Consider the following 18,815-nt stretch of genomic DNA (forward strand, 5'->3'; position numbering starts at 1 on the left):
AGAAGAGGAATATATAATGTGCCCTTTAAAATCTTTTATCTTGTTTTTAAAATATGTTTTATGTATATGTCTGATTAACGTGTGTGTGTGTGTGTGTGTGTGTGTGTGTGTGTGTGTGTGTGTACTACATGCATGCCTAGTGCCTGAAGAGGTTATAAAATGGCATTAGATACCTGGAACTGGAGTTATGGATATCTGTCAGCCACACTGGATTCTAGGAACTGAACTCAGGTGCTCTGAAAGAGCAACAAGTGATCTTAACAGCTGAGCTGTCTCTCAAGGTTCTCTCTGTTCTTGCTTGCAGAAAAGTTAATGCATCTTTTCAAGTCCTATTCTATGGATATAATATCTCTCTGTCCCTTTTCAATAGAGACAAAGGATACTTATATGTCCTGGAAGATCCTCTTGACCTATAATGGGTTACTGCTTCAGATTCCTGGTCAAGGCTCCGAGAAATTCTACCCCGTCAGTTCTCTAGGTAAGTACGTCTCCATACAAGATTGTCTTCCTGGATTATTCTCATTCTTCCTCACTACAAGAAATTGTGCATAGAAAAACTCCTAACATCTAAGGGTGAACCACACATGAAATATTAAAAGTCAGGTTAAAGTAAAATAGCACAGCAATCATAAAGAAGCCATGAGCTTACTCCCTCAAACATAAATTAAGCGCAAACATATTTTTCCAAAGCTTCATTTCACATGCACAAAAAAGCTGAATTAATTTTCTTTTGAAAGCCAAAACTGTAAGTCTGTTGCATTATCAAGACTAATTTAGTATGAGACTATTTGAAACTTTGTTTTGGTCTGGCTTTAGGTGGATAGCGTTGTAATTCTGCCTGCCCTGGCCTACTTGTGGCTCACCCTCACTGCCAAGGTGAACAGAGTTACGTTTCCACATTTTCTTTAACAAACCAATCACAGAAAATCCCTCTAAACCTATGATACAAAACTTAGGCAGCATGGGACTGATGTCTCCACTTCATTCCTTAGGACCCAATGTTCTTAGTTATAGTTTATCACTTTTGGAGCTATGGGGAGAAATGGTCCTGCTTATAAAGTGTACCTTTCATTTCTTAGGATTGAGTCTTTGAGGGGAAAATATCCTATTGCTGTAGAGTTATATGTTCACAAAACATCTACAAATGTTCACTGGTCCTTCTCGGTGGCACTGATGTCAGGAGATGCCTGGACTGTGGATGACACCTGAGTGACTCAATGACTTGGTTCATAGAAATTCTGGGGTCCTTTGCTCACACACTGAACCATAGGAGTGATTGGTCAATTTAAATGCTCTTACAAACCTTGCATCTCCTAAAAGGGACCTAAAGAAAACTACACTTCCAGAAGCAGGTAGCATTTGAACACGGCCATAGCCCAATGAATGCTGGGACTGTGTTTTCACCTCACTTGCAGCAGTTTTCCCAGAGAAGTACAGAATGAAATCTACCTCTACATCTAAGGGAGTTAGGGAGAGAGCGAAGTTGCTGGAACTTGAGAACAAGAGACTTGAATATATTGAGTTATCTGGGAAAATTTCCAAAACATGTAAATTTGAGTGTCAAAGAAAAATGATTACACCTGCCAATGGTCACAGTGTTTCATGTTTAGGTTAATGTTTCTCAATAAATTACAACTCTGTGTCTGTGTTTGACACTTCTGTTCTCAAGCCAATGGTCTCTTTAACTGATATATACTCCAATTTAGAAGTTATTAAGAATATCAAAATTAGATGATTGTAACATTTAGGTTTAATTTTTTCATTTGGAACATAAATCATTTTTATGGTTGTTTTATTACAAGAGTGCTTAAGGATGGTTAAACAAATATTAGCGAGCATAGGAATACTGACCCATTATAAACGTCTAGATCTTCAGTGCAGTCATAATACACCTTGGCTGATACATAGATTTTTTTTTATAAGCATCATTCAGAAATTATTTCAGGACAGTGGCAAAATTCCTATTTCCTTTGTCAATAAAGTTAAGTCATAGAAAAAATTTAAATGACAACAAAGAAGGAAATGTAATTTCCAAAAGGTTATTATTATTATTATTATTATTATTTTATGCTCTAAAGTAACAATATTTTTCTTAAAGCCAATTAGAAACTAGAGAAATCAACTATTTCTGTGAAGAGGAACTTAGGAGCTTCTTTTTTTTACTAGACCACACATGTAACATGCTTTAATAGTGCAATTTGCCCATGGTCTGAGCTGCATTACTAAAAATATAGGGGGTTGGCAGTTAAGTAAGCAACACCCATAGTCCCTGCATATTTTTTACTAGCCTTTTAATATTTCTGGAAGACTCTTCTCTGGTCTTGAAGCTAGATTTTGTTTTTAAACTGTAGTAAAGTACTCATAACCAAGTTTACCATACCAAACTATTTTTAAGTTCGATGGTGTTTAGAGCATTGATGTTGTGCAATAATCTCTAAAAGCTTTCCATGTTGCAAAACTGAAAGTCAACCCATTAAATAAGTCCCTTTGTCTTTCCTCTTCCCCTGGGCACCTGGCAACAACCATTTAACTCTCTGTCTCTAGGTACTTCACATAAAGTGGCTGCATACAATGTTTATCTCTGATTTCACTTAGCAAATGTCCCCAAGGTCCATGTATATTGCAGCGTGTATTAGGATTCTCCTCCTCTACTGGAGTGTAGCTCATCAGTAGAATGTCTGCTTGGCATATACAAGGATACGGGTCCCATCTATGGTACTTATTGAAAAACAAAGAAAAATTAATCTCCATTTTTAAAAAAAAAGTGTGTGTGTGTATGTGTATGTGTGTGTGTGAGAGAGAGAGACAGAGAGAAAGAGAGCACATGCAAATCCATGTCCCCATTCAGAGGCTGGAGTTGATATTGAGTGCCTTAATACATATCTCTCTAGTTTATTTTTGAGACAGAGTATCTCTTACTGAATGGTGAACTAATGATTTAACAAGATTGGCTATCCATGTCTGGGGATTCCTCTGTCTTCACACACAGTGTTGGTGTTACAAGCATGTATCACTACATCTAAGCCTTACCTGGGTAATGAGGCCTCATGATTGCACTTTACTCACTGAATCATCTCTCTAGCCTCTGTTCTCTATAATTTAATGCTGATGCCATTGTGTGTTTGAATTATGCTTTTTTAATGCATTCTCTTGAGATGGACAATTGAGTTGTGTCTACTATTTAGCTGTTTTGAATAATTCTATTTTGGGGAGGTATAAAAGTATCTCTTTATGACCCCAATTTCAATTCTTTTGGATAGTGATACCATATCTAAGTGTAATACTAACCTACTGGGCCATGCCTGGGAAAGGCCAACATAAGGTCCTAATGTGAAGACCTTTAAGTAGAGCAGCTGAAGGACTTAGGAGAGTGTCCAACTAGAAAAGAGGAGAAAGGAGGTCCCCTAATATGTTAGACAGGCTGACAAGTAAGAAATGACTTGAAATGCTGCAAATGGCATATTGGGATCAATGGATGGAGGTTGCATGGAATTTGACTTTTAACTCAATAGAAAGACAAAATTTGTTTCTGTAGCCAGCCAGTATACAATGAGTCCTTGCCATCAAGGGTAATCAGACAGAGGTTTCTCTGGACTATTGTAAAAAGAAGAGGAGAGCAAGAGATTCTCTGTCATGGCTGGGAGGTCCTTCTGGGGAATTTCAGGAATCAGGTCCACAGACAAAGCGTATCTAGCAGCAAGCTTTATCATACTCTACCCTTCCTCTTCTAAATGCAGTCTTACAATCAACACTATTGGCATATACCTGACATCTACTTATAATCCCTGCCTTGTGGGACTCAAGAAAGGGATTAAGAGTTCAAGGCTAGTCCAGGCTACCTAATGAGTTTCCAACTCTGTCTTAAAACAAAACAAACAAACAAACCCACAGAATCTTGGAAATCTCAGATCTTTATTCCAGAACTCTCTAAATCAGAACCTGCAATTATATATGATCCTTGTGTGATTTATATGCACATTAATGTTTAAGAAGCCCTAATCTAACATACATTGAGCACAGATGTCCAGAGTTAGGTTGATTGTACTGCTCTTTCTACAGAAAGATCATCCATGACCAGCCATTCTCTCTCTCAACCAGAAGATAGTTGTAGACAAATGAACAAGCCCAGCTGAGGTCAGCTGAATGGATCTCAGTCAGCAGAACCTTCCAGTCAACCCATACTCTTGTGAGAATTAACAACTGGTTCTTTTAAGTTAAGTTTAGAGCTGGTTTGTTGGGTAGCATTACTGTGGCAACAGATCCTTCCTCTGTGGGTGAAATTTGAAAAAAGAAAGAAACAAACAAACAAAACCAAGCAGAGCCGCAACATGTCAGCTCTTAACCATCCAAAGAAAGATCATTGTCACTAGTAAGCCTCTGAGAGCTACATGCAGCCTAGGGTAACCAAACTGAACTCAGCAGCCTCTACTTGACTCAGCAAACTGGAATAAGAGTTAAAATGTCATCACTATAGACTTGCTCTGCTCAGTGTCTCTAAGTCATTTCCAGGCCTCCCTGCAACAAAATTTGACTTAAACTTTTTGTAGCCTAATTTTTAAACTAATCAGGTGATTGACCAAAGCTGTCTGTACTTCCTGTAATACATGCTGTGTGTTCTCTCACAGCATGGAGAACTCGTGCAGTCAGTAGACTGAGTTCTCATGTTCTTGTGCAATTCAGTTATAAAGAGAGGTAGGATGGTAAACTTTCCAATCATCAGTTGGGTGGGTTCCCAACCTGTACTTGTTATTGTAATTACATCATTCCAGGCAATGTTACATAAACTGATGGAATAAGTGTGTCAAAAGAGAGCTGTTACTTCCATGCATACTAAATCAAATATAACTTGAGGAAAACAAATATGAGTAGCTATAAGTAGATTCTTGTTGAATAAACGTGACCAAGACAACTTAACCGACTTGAAAATGTCTTAAAAATAGAGATCAGAGTTTGCATTCTGACTGTTTTCTATGGTTCTAACTTTCATTGCAATTTAAGGAATGAATACTAAAAAAGAAAAAAAAAATTATGTGTTATCTATGTGATCACATGCAATCCTACCAATGTAAATAAAAAAAAAATCTTAGCTTAAAAAAAATGGGCCGACAGATATCAATTTGCATGTTTTCTGTTGAAGTGAAACATTTGTGTATCATCTTTCATGATTCCATTTTTAGCCAGTGTTTTTGATTAACAAACCAATTACAAGTGATGATTGTATCACTTAAGTGAGTTTTATTCTGTTAGTGGAGTCTGGACCAGTGCCTGACATATAACAGAAACATGATTACCAGCTGTTGAATGAATCTGTTGTAGATGGCTGGCAATATACATCATAACAAAAGTAGACATGTTTTTACACACCAATGTGTTTTAATACTGACACTTAAAACTAGTAACCTAGAAGCAGAAGGACTGACTTAGGAATTCAGTTAATCTTTCTAAGTATTGCTTCTTTATAAAAGACCTTAAATAAAAACAGAAAATTAAGGGTTTGCCATTATTGATAATGCCCTACTAGCATGTAGAAGTGTCATTGGGAAAGCTTGTGATTATGAAACTTAAGTACAGAATTTCTAGTTAGTCTGAGGTAGCATCCTAGAATTTACGTTGCTAACAAGATCTTATTGTAAAGACCAAACTCTGAAAGTTGCCAATCTACTAATTCCTGAAGTGGACAATTACCAAGGCCATTTGCCTCTCCCTCTGGCCATGCACATCCCAGACCATTTAACTCATTCAAATGGCTCACCTGATTGGGGATTTGGCTTCAGTGTTCTTCCAACCAGTTTTCAGCAGTCTGGTTTCATTGAGGAATAAAGTGAGACAACTGAGTCATGTAAGCCTGGGTCAGTTGTGAAGTATAATAGTGTTGTTTTTCTTGTTTAATGTAATCCCACAACAACACTATAAATGTACCCATGTTACAGATGGGAAGCTGAGGTTCAGAAAGGACATTGTATACCTACTCGCTTCCATAGAGTTACATAGCTAATAGTCAGCGGGATAAGTGTCATGGTCGGTTGAGTGAGAAGTCAAGTGCCTTATGTTTTTCATAGTAGCTATGAAGGCTGTAGATTATTATGCAATTAGAGTGGACAGTTAAGTCTAGAGCAAGACTTCTTAGACTCTAATCTGCAGGTAAACCCTGTGGACACCTTATTAAAATGCAGATTCTTATTCTATGGGAGGAGGGCAGGCCCAAAGTTAGATTCTGCATTTCTCACAAGTTCCTCAGTGATACTGGAATCATGCTTGTAAAAGTAGTGTTCTCAATCTTATTAGCACTAGTGCAGACCCTGGATGTCGACTGGCAGAAAACAGAGATCCTAAATAGTATTCAAATCAGATCACACACACAAGATAATTTGCCTCTCCTCCCCTCCCCCCATATGAACAGGGAACAGAAAGAGATTTCATATTAAAAGAATGAATTCATGAAGGTGCTCCAGGACCATATAATCTGCCTGGAGATGAGACCTTTAGAGTGAGAAACCCTGCTTGTGCACTGCCATGCTCTCTGGGGAAAGGGGAGAAGGTGAGTCTCTGTTCGTTCACGTCAGAGGCATGCAAAAGGAATCTACTTTGTCCTCCTAATCACCATCAAAACCAGACCGGGGTCTAGAATTAGAGTGAAAACACTGTAAGGGCTACAAGCTTTAAAACTCCTTTTTATATCTTTTCTAATTTCCAACCTGTTGCTTGTTTATTTTCCGATTTTACATGTTAATGTTTTTCCTCACTGAGCTGGGTTTGGTGGTTCAGACCTTTAATCACAACACTTGGAAGGCACATACATGTAGCTCAGGTGAGTAGGAGGCTATTTTGGTGTTCCTTCCAGAACTCCAGCTGGGGATACATAGTGAGACTTTGTCTCAAAAACCAACCAGCCAAACAGACAAACAAGAAAGCCTATAAATCTCCCATTGTAGTTATTTTTCCTGTACTGCATGGCTGAATGAACCTAAAGCTTCATGTGTGCTATAAGCAAGTGTTTTACCATTAAGCTACATTCCAAGCCTCTTAAAAAATTATCTTTAAAATGTGTGTGTTTGTGTGTATGTACATATGTGCATATGTGAGGGCAGTTGCCCCCAGAGTCCAGACAGATATCTGTGAGCTGGAGTTACAGTTGGTTGTAGCCACCCAACATGGGTACTGGGAATGGAACTTGAGTACTCTGGAATGACATTACCTGGTCGTAAACCTTGATCCTGCTCTCTAGTTCCTTCTTTTTACTTATGACAAGGTCTCACTAAACTGCCCAGGCTAGCTTTGAATTCACTCTGTAGTCCAGGCAGGACCTTCTGCTTCAGCCTCTGAAGTTGCTAGAATAGTCCTTTGCCACCAGACCCATCTGAAATTCTTCTTGGTGTAGTGTTCTATGTGTTTTGACAAATGCAGTCTAGACACAGGATATTCCCATCATGCCCAATTATCTCATGTTGCTCCTAGGTAACAGTTCTACCCTCTAGATTCTATAGCTCTACCTTTTCTAGAATGTCCTATGAATAGAACCACAAAATTGGTGGCCTTTTGAGTCAGACTCTTTGAGTCAGCAGAATGTACTTATGATTCACATATTTTTTTTGCATTTGTTAGTAAGTTCTATCCTTTTAAATTTCTGAATGATATGCTAATATCACAGTTTGTCTATCCCCAATTGAGAGATCTTTGCATTTAATCCTTTATTTTTAGTAAATACAGCTGCTAGCAATACTTATGCACAGATTTTTTGCTTAAACATACATTTTTGTTTCTCCTAGATGAGTATCAAGAAGTGGGATTATTTGATCACTATGTAAGAAAATGACAAACTGTTTTCCCAGTGGTTATACCATTTAGCATTCACCCTAGCAACATTATTAGTGTTATTTCTGAGCTCTATTGGCCTCTGACCACTGGACACATTTAACTTTGGGGACCTCAGTGAGGAGCTACCATGAACAAGAGCCACCCAAGAGAATGTTGAAGTCACAGGTCTGAGGAAAGCTAGAGAAGCTGGATTTCTTTCCCTAGACCCCGCCTAGCTCTATCTGTTGAGGTCTTCATGGACTCTTGCTTGCTGGTGGCTTTGAGTCCACCTCTCTCCCCTCAAACACCACTCTTGTGGCTAGATGATATGACTTTGAGAGCAGCCCTTCCCTGCCCCCCCCCCCCCGAAAAGACTGAAATGTTCTGAGGTCAATCCTCAGCACACACACCACTGACAGAGCTCTAGCAATTCCATTCTTCATCGGGCAGCTGCAGGACAGTCCCCTGTCCCAGCTCAGCCCCTGTGTCAACCTGAAAGCTATTCATTTCATTTAATCCAGATGAAAACCCCCCTCCCCCGCCTTTCTCTCCCTGAGGTACTATCTGCCAAGGTAAACCTGGGCTTAATTCATGTATTATAGAAAGGAGATGAGAAATGTTATAGGATTTGATACTCTGTTCAAGATGCCGAGTCATCTAGAAGCTGTGAGTCCTCTCCTCTGCTCAGCAGTGCTAAAGTTTTCTGAGAAAAGTGACACTTGGGATTTGTGTGTGTGTGTGTCTGTCTGCTTTCATTTCTGAAGAGAGAATCAGGGAGCAGAGGTAAACTGGAGATGGCTTGAGGGGAGCTCCATAGGCTTTCAAACTTGCTATTACCCACTGAGTAAGGTCTTATAGGTGAGCAGCTGAGTTCTTCTAGGGTTTTAGTAGTGTTTTTGTTTTTATTTGGACAGAGTCTGGATGTATGGTTCAGGTTAATCTAAAACTCATTATGTAATCCAGACTGACTTCAAACTCCAGATCTCCCTGCCTCAGCCTCTAGAGTGGTGGGATTATGAGTACAGACCAGCTCACTGTTATGCAGGCTTCCACCTGAATTCTTTAATTTTTGAAAATGTGGATATGATACCGTGAGAATCAAATATATCCTTTATATTTCAGAGTCACTGATATGTGTCATTAGCACATTCTTAGACTCTCCCGCCACATCCTTGCAGACTTGGAAGACATTCCCTATAAGAGTTCCCTAGTTCCTACAGTTTCAGCAAAACAAAACACATAGGAAATTTCATACACAAAATAAATTCCTTTTGGCTTGTTTCAGGACCTAAGCAGTATTCAGAAAATAAATGGTCTCCAGTGACTAATTAAAGGTGAGTTCCTTATAAGGAAGATTACTATATGAACCCCATGAAAAATCTTTATCCCTTGGTGGGTAATATTTTTTAAACTTCTACTATATGTAAGATGACCTTGGAGGCATATGGAGAAACCCACAAGTGAACACCATCCAGAGAGCTTTGTAATCATAGGGTACATTTAAAAAATGTATCAGAATTGTACCAGGAACATTAAACCTGTAGTCAGCATGTACAACCTTAGCTACACAATGAAATCACCTGGGGAACTCTAAAAATTGCTGATGCCTCAGCCCCACCCAAGAGATCCTGATTTAATTGGTCCAGGTTGTAGCCTGAGCACTGAGGATGTTTAACATCTTTCAACGTGTAGCCACAATGGAAACTCTTGGCACTTGGCTGCACAAAACAAGTGAGAGGAACAATGACGTTACCAGCACCTTCTTTTATACAAGAGACCCTCCAAAATTCATCTCACCCAGGAGTATAGGATGAGAGAGGCTTTAGGACTCATAAACACACTGGGATGTAGAATTGTACCAAGATAGGGACTGAGAAAATGCCACACTCATTCTTGCATGTGTAGGATGGGATTGAATATTAGGATATGAGAACAAATGAGAGACACTCTGGAAGGACATGTTCCATGTGCAAAAGCATCTTACAATTGTTTTACAATAATAATATTTTACTGGACCTGAGTGGAAACTCCAGCTCTTCTATTGATTAGCTCCATAATTTCTCTATCCTTTGTTTCCCATCTGAACAATGGATACAATGATAGTCTCATCCTTTTTTGGTGGATAGGAAAATCATGTAACGTATATAAAGAACTTAGCTTGATTCTTGGCACATAAGCTCTCTACATGTTTGAGATGCCCCTTATCAGCTTCACGGTGGTTGCTAGTAGTATGCTATAGAGACCTAAATTAATTTCAGTTAAGGGAAATGAATGAAGTCTATTTAGAATGAACAGAAGTTAATAGGGTGTAGAAAGCTAGGTCACTGTATGAGTGTTTACCCCTAAAGCTTGACAACCTGTGCTAAGATCCTAACACCTTTGCAGACAGCTGGGTGTAGCCGGTTGTACCTGCAACCCCAGTGCTATAGGACCTGGAGATAGGAGAATCACTGGGGCTTGGCATCTGCCATCCAAAAAGGAGACCCTTCTTCAAAGTAATAAAGTGCAGAAAGATAAACTAGAACACCTAATGTTCTCCTTTGACCTCCGAGAGCACATTGGCAGAAACTAAGAAAATACAGAAAAATAGACAAGAAAATAAGCCAAAAGGAATTCTTATAAACCTCATAATGACTGGTGCATTTGAGCTCTGAGACTCTTGTTGGAGAAAAGAGTCTGCATATATGGCATAGATAGATAGATAGATAGATAGATAGATAGATAGTTCAACCAGGGGCTTGGGCAGTAGGTTTTATATAAAATAAAAGAATAATTGTCCAATGAAAAGACAATTTTGGGTTACTTTTGAGTTGAAAAGGAAGCATCTAGAACAGGAGTAACAGAGACTTGCTTCCACAGGGGAGGGGAGAGGAGGGGGGAGGGGGTTAGATTTGACAATGGGAATTAATTTCTGTGCTCGACTGAGTACACCTAGGAAACAGAAGTGAGCTGAGTGAGAAGAAAGAGGCCCCTGGTGTGCATGTTGTGAGGCAGATCCTAATGAGGGGGCAGCTGAGGTCAAGTCAAGAGATGGTCTCAAGCGAGGAGGCCGGCAAAGAGCCTCTGCTTACTTGGGTCCTGCTTTAGGCACTCGAGCCCGTTCTTTTCATTGCCACAGGAAAACCGAAAAGGGTGGCAGGAAGAGTCAGTCCATTGTTCTTCCGGAGATCAAAGGTCATAGATCCCTGTGGGCTTCATGTCTCCAGACCAAGGCCCAGGAGCAGTTACTAACCTCTCATTTCACTCTGAGGACCAAGACACCCAGTCTCTTCAACCAGCCGTCTTTCAAGTGGTTTCCCTATAATTTACAAAGTCCTTCCAGTGCTGACCTCTCAGGGAGCTGCTAGACAGTTCCATAAACTCCTTCTAGCTTTTCACAAAGCATCAGAGCTAAGCAGGAATCACCTGGAGAATTTTGTACATGGACTGGTGACCCTTGCCTCTCAGAGTCTGACTCAGCAAATCTTAGGTAGGGCCCAGGAATATGCTTGGCAAAAGACCTTTCCTGGGGCTGCCACCGCCACCACCACTACCACCACCACCACCACCACTACCACCACCACCACCACCACCACCACCACCACCACCACCACCACCACCACCGCCGCCACTGCTGCTTAGAGGTCCACACTCTGAAGGGTCATAGCCTAGTCTCCCCTTTCCTGCTAGCTCCCTCAGCTGTGGATTCTTGAATATGGACAGCTGTTTATTCTTTGGGGGATGGGATTAAACTTTAATAAATTCTATAGGTGATGTTAGTTGATGTCCTATTCTAAGATGTAGCTTCTCTTTGGTAGGACTCAAACACTGTTTTAGAGACAACTTGGTGGGAAATAGAATATATAATGTCCATGTCCTTTCCAGAAGGTCCACTGCTTCTTACGTCTTACCTGAGTACATGAGATACAAAGGGGTAAGCCATATATGAAGGGTCAGATGTGTCATTAAGACTTTGAAAATGTAAAGTCTATGTTACAGTGATGCTTTTTCTTTTCTCGTTTTTTTTTTTTGTTTGTTTGTTTGTTTTTGTTTTTGTTTTTTTGTTTTTTTGCTGTTGTTTTGTACCTGGGGGACATTTTGGAAGAAAGACATTCCCTTCCTACTGACATTCTTGACGCCGTGTGGTCCCGCTGTTGATCTTCCTTTGAAGTTCAAGTCTTCAGACATTTCAAGCAAGGAATCCCTTTGTTTCTTCTCCATCTTCTGAGATGAAATTCTGTTGGATTTAGTTAGGGAACCACCTCATCTTCTTTCTAGGCCCCCAAAGTAGAACTTGAAACATGTACAGGTATCTTTACAAGGAGCAGCCTGCCACCTGAATGACCTGTTCAGACAAAGCCACTTTCGTCATTGTCCTTTTTAGGCTCTGCAGTTGGGTTTCTCAGGTTTGGTTTCCAAAGGGGAGAGAGATAAGGATAGGTTGTTGCTTTTTGGTGACTGGAGGCTACGTCTATTGATGGCCATGCAGAGACATCAAAGCAGCTCAGTGCTGGGTATAAGCACGTGCATCTTTGCACCAATTGGAATTTGCAAGTCCTCGGGTACTGAGAAGCCTCAAGTGCACATTGCTCTTACCTCTCCAGCCCTATGCTAGGAACTCACCAGTCCTGCAGTATCTACATTGGGGTCTCCTGTCCTACAGAAGGGCGGTTCTTAGGCAACAGCTGGAGTTTATTTTGATCTCTGTCTTTTGAAGCCAGAAACTGTTCATGTGTAACTTTAAAGAAAACTGTGATTTTTTTTTCCCCTAGCACAAAGCTGCAATTTCAAGGCAGGATTCTATTAAAAACAGACAAATAATTCCCATTCCTTCCTGGTCCTGCCTATTGTTTTCTTAAGTTTGTTTGGATTTCCAGATTGAATCCTTCTGTCTTAGTCTCCAAAGAGAGGGTCCCGGCCATGACTGCCCCATGAGGTTGACTGTCTGGTGAGGTCCTTGGGAGACACTTCCTGTTTCTCTGTCACAGAGGCGTATGGAGGATGTGGGAGAATGTCTCCTGTCTTCCCTATTCAGAGAGCCTTTTATTTCCTCCTTATGTTTTGTCTATAGCCAGTTTTGGTTTTCCTAAGAACTGTTCCTAGGAAGAGGTGTTGGTCCAGAGCCAGCACTACTTATAGATGCCCAGTAAGCCCTGGAGTCGGTTTAAAGAATCCAGGACTGTATTCAACAACTAATCCACTACACCCAAAGAAACACATCAAAGACCACTATCTGCTTCTAGCCACATGCTTCTAGATACATCCAGTGGATGATGCCCCATGTGTACCACATGATTCTTTGCCAAGGAAGCATCCTTCATGTAACCATGGTTCCATTCTCCCAATTTTCTGGTGTGTTCAGTGTCTTTCACATAGCCATTGCCCATTGGTCAGAACTGGATGCTAGTTGCAACTCTGAATCAAGAGTTGACTTTCCAATGGAAAACATTCTTGAAATGGAAATGGACTATTATTGTCACCTTTATAAAATTCCTTTTTTTCCTCTGTTACATAGGCTGGCCTAGTGGGGACAGAGATATCACCCTTTCCCCTTTCTCTTCTCTGGAGAGGGTACACATTCTTGGTGACAGGTGTAGGTGCACTCAGTTATACACACAAGTAAACATATGCTTGCTGAGAGAAGATCTAGTGAGAAAGGAAAAATTTATTCTTTTCAGTGTAAGTATGAAAGAACCATTGCTGCTGAACTGTGTCTGGTGAAGAATCGTCGGCTTTAAATGGAACCCCCTGAAACGCCTTTCCCAGAGAATTCCGAATACAAACGGGCAAGCTGCATTCTTTCTAAGTTTGCCTTTTCCTAGGGGAAAAGCGAGTGCTGTCTGAGACTGGCCGATGCAAATGCTCTGAGCATCCTGACAAAGATAGGAACTTTAGGCTAGCAAAAAATCCAAATAAACAGATTTTCAAACAAACCAGCTTTCCTTTTGGTAGCTGAAAAGGAAACCCCACATCCAGGAGGAATGCAGATCAAAGAGAAGTCTACAAATGATGCAGAAACACATAAAATAACAAACAAGCCCGGTGGGAAGAGGGAACTTTTTGTAAAAGAATAGGCCTCTTCATATTACACTGAAATTGAATGCAAGATTGCAAGCAAAGATACATGAGCTGGGAATACAAAGCTATAGTTTCTTTTCCCATTTTGGGGGGCTGGGGCTATACCTTTAATAGGTCACTTTGGAAGCCACTAAAAGCAGCAGACAAAAGATAGGCCCCTTGTTGGAAACCTTGCCTCCTTTACCTTTGACAGTTGTCTGCCTCTCTCTTGGTATGAACTGGACAGAATAATTAATCTATTCTGGCTGCAAAAGTGGAGCCTGAAATGCCCTGGTCTGTGAGCATTTCATATCAAAAGCTGAGCCTTTTTCATTCTTGGAAACCCAGTTTTACTGCTTAGTGTCCCAGGTGAGAAACAATTAAAATGGCTGACATGATCATGTTTTAGTTTGCAGGCCATCCTTCCCCCAGCTATAAAAATGTATTTGAGCTAAATTTTCAAGGGAATCATAGTTACCACGGTATGAAGCCAGTCTTGGAGTATTTCATCTTGGGAACTAGGCTTATTTAACCTATATCTATGTTGCTAGCAGGTGCTGAGTGTCTACTGAACAGCACAGCATGCCGTTGCTCCCTAATTCAAACTCAGAATCACTGTTATTGCTAAGTGTTTTATCCTGTTTGGGGGCACTGGGATGAGTACTTGTGGTGTCAGGCCTCTCTTTTAAAGACCTTGAGGTGTTATTTGGACATTGCACTGAACTGTGAGCGCATGTGCATTCACTTTCAGGTAATTTTTAGTAACGTCTGTCAGACAGTGTGGTGGCCTCAGAGCATTATTAACTGGGTCTGTTTCTCCTAACAGGATTTTGGATCACCACATATATTTGTCTTCAAATGTGTTGAGTTGTTCTCTTTGGAAATCACATCACTTTGCCTTCCTGCTACAATGGAACAATTCTGTCTTATTGTTTAATATTCTTGCAAATGCTGTGGTCATACATTAAAAATAAACTAGTTCTTTAAATTATTTATTTATGTATATAGTGGAATGTGGAGCACGTGTGCCATGGCATGCATTGGAGGTCAGAGGACAACTTGGAGTCGTTCTCATCTCCTACCATGTGGGGGTGGAGCCTGAACTCAGGTCCTCAGGCTGGGTGGCAGGTGTCTTTACCCACTGAGCTGTATTGCTGGCTCAAGACAATCTATCTTATTCTCAAATCATAAACTGAGTCCTCCACATTTCAGTGATAGTTTCTTCAGCTACCTAGGCTGGATTCTTGAATGTTACATGGAGCATGGACAACAGTGTGACAAGCTGTCCTGTCAGCCTCATTCACTCCTGGTCCATTGTTTCCCCAATTATCTACAGTTTCTTTCCTGTCACACTTTTATGCATCAATGAGTCTGTCCCTGGGGTCTTCATTCTGTTCCTCTGACCTTTGCTTGTTCCTATGCTGGGACTATATTTGTGCCTCAGTATCAAATATACACAAATAGTTGATATTTGGTAGAATTGGTTTTTCCATTCATCCTCATTCTTTTTTAAAGTTGGCTTGGCTATACTTGGGCCTTTTCTTTTTTCATATAGATTTTGTAATCTGGAAATCAAATCCTATGAAAAATTCTGCAGACATTGTTCATTTTCATAAGAATAATATTAAAATTATTTTGAATTGGCAGATTGAAGTTCTTGTAATTTTAAATTTTCCCACCTATAAACATGGTATACTGCCTTGTAAAGTTATTTATTAAAGCCCTTTAATGAACTATTTGTTTATAGAACTCTTGCCTATATTTTTCCAAGATAGCATCTTTTTATTGCCTCAACTTTTGTTTTTGGCAACTAATAACACTGACTTGTGCATTCCATATCTGTGCCCCAGATTTTAAATGTATTCACTGTTAAAGGGAACATATATATTATATATAATATAGTTTTTGTCTTTGAATTTCATATTCTCACTAGAAACAAAAAAAGGGAGAACAATGGGAGCACATGGGCATTCTGTGGTAGCATGCCAGCTGTTCCCATTGTGAAATGATGGTGATGTGTACAGTCTGAAAGAAGCCGTGCCAGACTGGTTCAGATGGAGAAGGACCCCCAGAAGAGGTAGGTGAAAGGACCAGTAGCATTTTTATCAGTAGCTGAAATATATGAGTAGGAAGAAAGCATATGCACATACATTTACACATATTTTGATGACTGAGGATGGAGTACTGTGAGAGTGAAGACTGTGACTGAATGACGGAGAGCCCTGAATGTCAGGATCAAGATTTGTACCATGCCATCTGCTCTCTAAAAAGTCTTCTCAATGCTAGAGGATGTTTTGAACATTAATAGTTGACTACTGAGTTCTTTCCACACAAAGACAGTTGGGTAGGACAAGAGAGAGAGAGAATTTTATTCTGTATCCCACAATGGCCTAGAACACTGTGTGTAGCCTGACGTAAACTCATACCAATGCTCCTGTCTCAGTTTCCCTGGTGCTAGAATTACAGGTGTAAGGCATCATCTCTACCTTCAGTTGTCATTACTTAAGTATCATACTTTGAAAAGTTTCAAACTACTTTCTCATAAACATCCGAAAGCTGTAGTACATAATTACAAAGTATAGTCACCCTACCATGCAATAACTCACTAGATGTACTTTTATTGTTCAGTGCCCACTGATCATCCTTTTCTCACTCAAAAAAGATGTTATTATATGGGGTTTTCAAAGTCATCTTCTATTGGTGAAACTATTAAGGCCACTCCATATAGTTAAAGGGAGGTTTATTTTGTGGGGTAGCTTACAAATGAAGGAATAGGTTGCAGGGTCTGGGAAAGGTATGGCGCAGTCTGGCAGTGTTCTCTGGAGAACTCTGCTCAGTCTACCTCCAGCATCCAGGGTCCTGTGCTATGGATATTGCTCTGTATAAATACAATGCTGTTTGGCCAGGCAGGAATTATAGGCGGGGCAAGAGAAGAGAGAATTCTGGGAAGTGGAAGCCTGGGGAGGAGAGACACAGCCAGCCACCACCATGACAAGAAAGAAATAAGGTACTGGTAAGTCATGAGCCATGTGGCAACTTATAGACTAATAGAAATGGGTTAATTTAAGATAGAAGAAGTATATAACAAGAAGCCTGCCACGGCCATATAGTTTGTAAGTAATACAAGTCTCTGTGTGCTTACTTGGTTGGGTCTGAGCAACTGTGGGACTGGCAGGGGAGAGAGATTTGTCCTGACTATGGGCCAGGCAGGAAAACTCTAACTACAGTCCTGGAACCAAGAGAGGCCTCTCCTCTGGATCCTGGGTCTTCAGTGTCCTCTCTCAGCCCCACCTTGTAGGCGTGACCATTACTGAAGCCTCAGTGGGGGTTGGAACTTGCAGGCCAAGGCTGGAATGGCTACCCACTACAATCTTCATGGTGGGAATTAAGGTCACATGGTAAAAGTAATGGTTAGGGTTCATGGGGAAATAGGAAGGCACCTCTGGATATCCACGATTCTCATGGAGTCCTCATTATTCTCAGTTGCCTGAGAAGTAATTTATTTTTGTCACCTTCAAAGTTTCTTTTTAAAAATTTTATTCCAAATTATTCTTGTTCTTTTCTCCACTAAGCATCATTTACTTCCTTTCCTGGAAGAGTCAGATTGTGGAGGAAAGGGACACATCTCAGTCCTGTTGGCAGTGTGTCCCCATGGTGAAAGAGGGGGCTGACAGGGACTGAAGTGGGGTGAACAACATGAACCAGAGGCGTGGCAGCCTCCTGTTAGAGAACGCCTCAAGTAGGTGTGATTTTTCCCTTTCCAAAGTTCAAGAGACTGTATTCTGAAATAACCATGGAACTTATGAGGCCCAAGAAAGCTCAGGGGAAATATAAGGAACTGATCTTTCCTATGAATGCCAGTCTTCCCGGGAGATAGGCTAGAAAATTCTGTTAGATGTTTGACTCTTAAAGCCAACTAGAGGCTGTGGACATTCCCAGCCTTTATAGTCCCTCCCTTCAACTTGAACGCCTCCTCATTCAGCTATCTTATGTCCTGCTTTCTTGTTTGGCTTTCCTTTGGAGTAGAAGGGAGAATAATCCTTAACCATCTCAGTGTGAGAAGAGGGCTACAGGAGTCTATCTTGCTATCTGAAGAACCGTGTCCTGGGCATGAGGCACTGTCAACCACTCACTATGCTCTAGGTGATGGCCTAGCCAAAGGATTTGTCTGGAGATCACATAAGATTCCTTGAGAACAGTAAGTCCAAGCTTCTTTACCAATTTCTAAGGGAGTGTCTTAATTCTCCTCTTACAACCTTTCCTGTGAGGCTGGGATGGAGGCCATATTTATCCCATTTCAACTTTGCCCTCCACAGCCAGTAGGGGTTGTTAGACAGAGACTGCAATCCTGGAAGACAGAGGAGAAACCTCTTGATTCATCTGTCACCCGAACAGCTTTATGGCAATATCAGTTCTTGTAACAGAAACTGGTTCCAGTCTGAGTTTAGTCATTACTCTGTGAACACCCCCAGGGCTGCTACCATCAGCTACCCATTCCCTTTCCTTGGAGGCCCAGGTCCAGCCTCCAGAAGTGACTCAGCCTTGAGAACAACATCATCTGAATCCAAGTTTAATAATTCTAAGCTCTCCCCTTTGATAGACTGTTTCTTTTAGGTAATATTTCTATCTCCTTGCTAACGTGGTCCTGTTCATACTCTTTTAATTAATTAAAATATTCTATCCAGATATTTCTATTATGTTCTTATTTAGTTACTGGTATGGTTTCTAACTCCTGACTAGCCTGATGGTTCTCATACTACATCTCCCATCAGGATCAAGGGATCATGGAAACACAGATTGCTGGGTCTGCCTCCAGAGCTTCTAATTCCATAGATCTGAATGGGACCAATAATTTGTATTTTCAGTATATTCTTATGTGATGCTAGTCTCATATGGTCCAGGGTCATACTCTGATAATGATTCAGCTGGACAAAATGTCCTGTTTCCAATGACTTTTCTTCAGACTACCACAGGGATCCTTAGAA

The 18,815-nt window shown here is 40.6% G+C and overlaps 1 long non-coding RNA gene across 1 annotated transcript; it reads left to right on the forward strand.

The window, feature by feature from the left end:
• The first annotated feature begins 251 nt into the window (after window positions 1-251).
• Window positions 252-13,243, forward strand: LOC118582799. The gene is made up of 3 exons (XR_004944798.1): window positions 252-478; window positions 9,080-9,128; window positions 11,883-13,243. It is a non-coding gene; the product is annotated as an uncharacterized LOC118582799 (long non-coding RNA).
• Window positions 13,244-18,815: the final 5,572 nt, after the last annotated feature.

Source organism: Onychomys torridus, chromosome 4 (assembly GCF_903995425.1).
Source record: "Onychomys torridus chromosome 4, mOncTor1.1, whole genome shotgun sequence".
NCBI classification, from domain to species: Eukaryota; Metazoa; Chordata; class Mammalia; order Rodentia; family Cricetidae; genus Onychomys; species Onychomys torridus.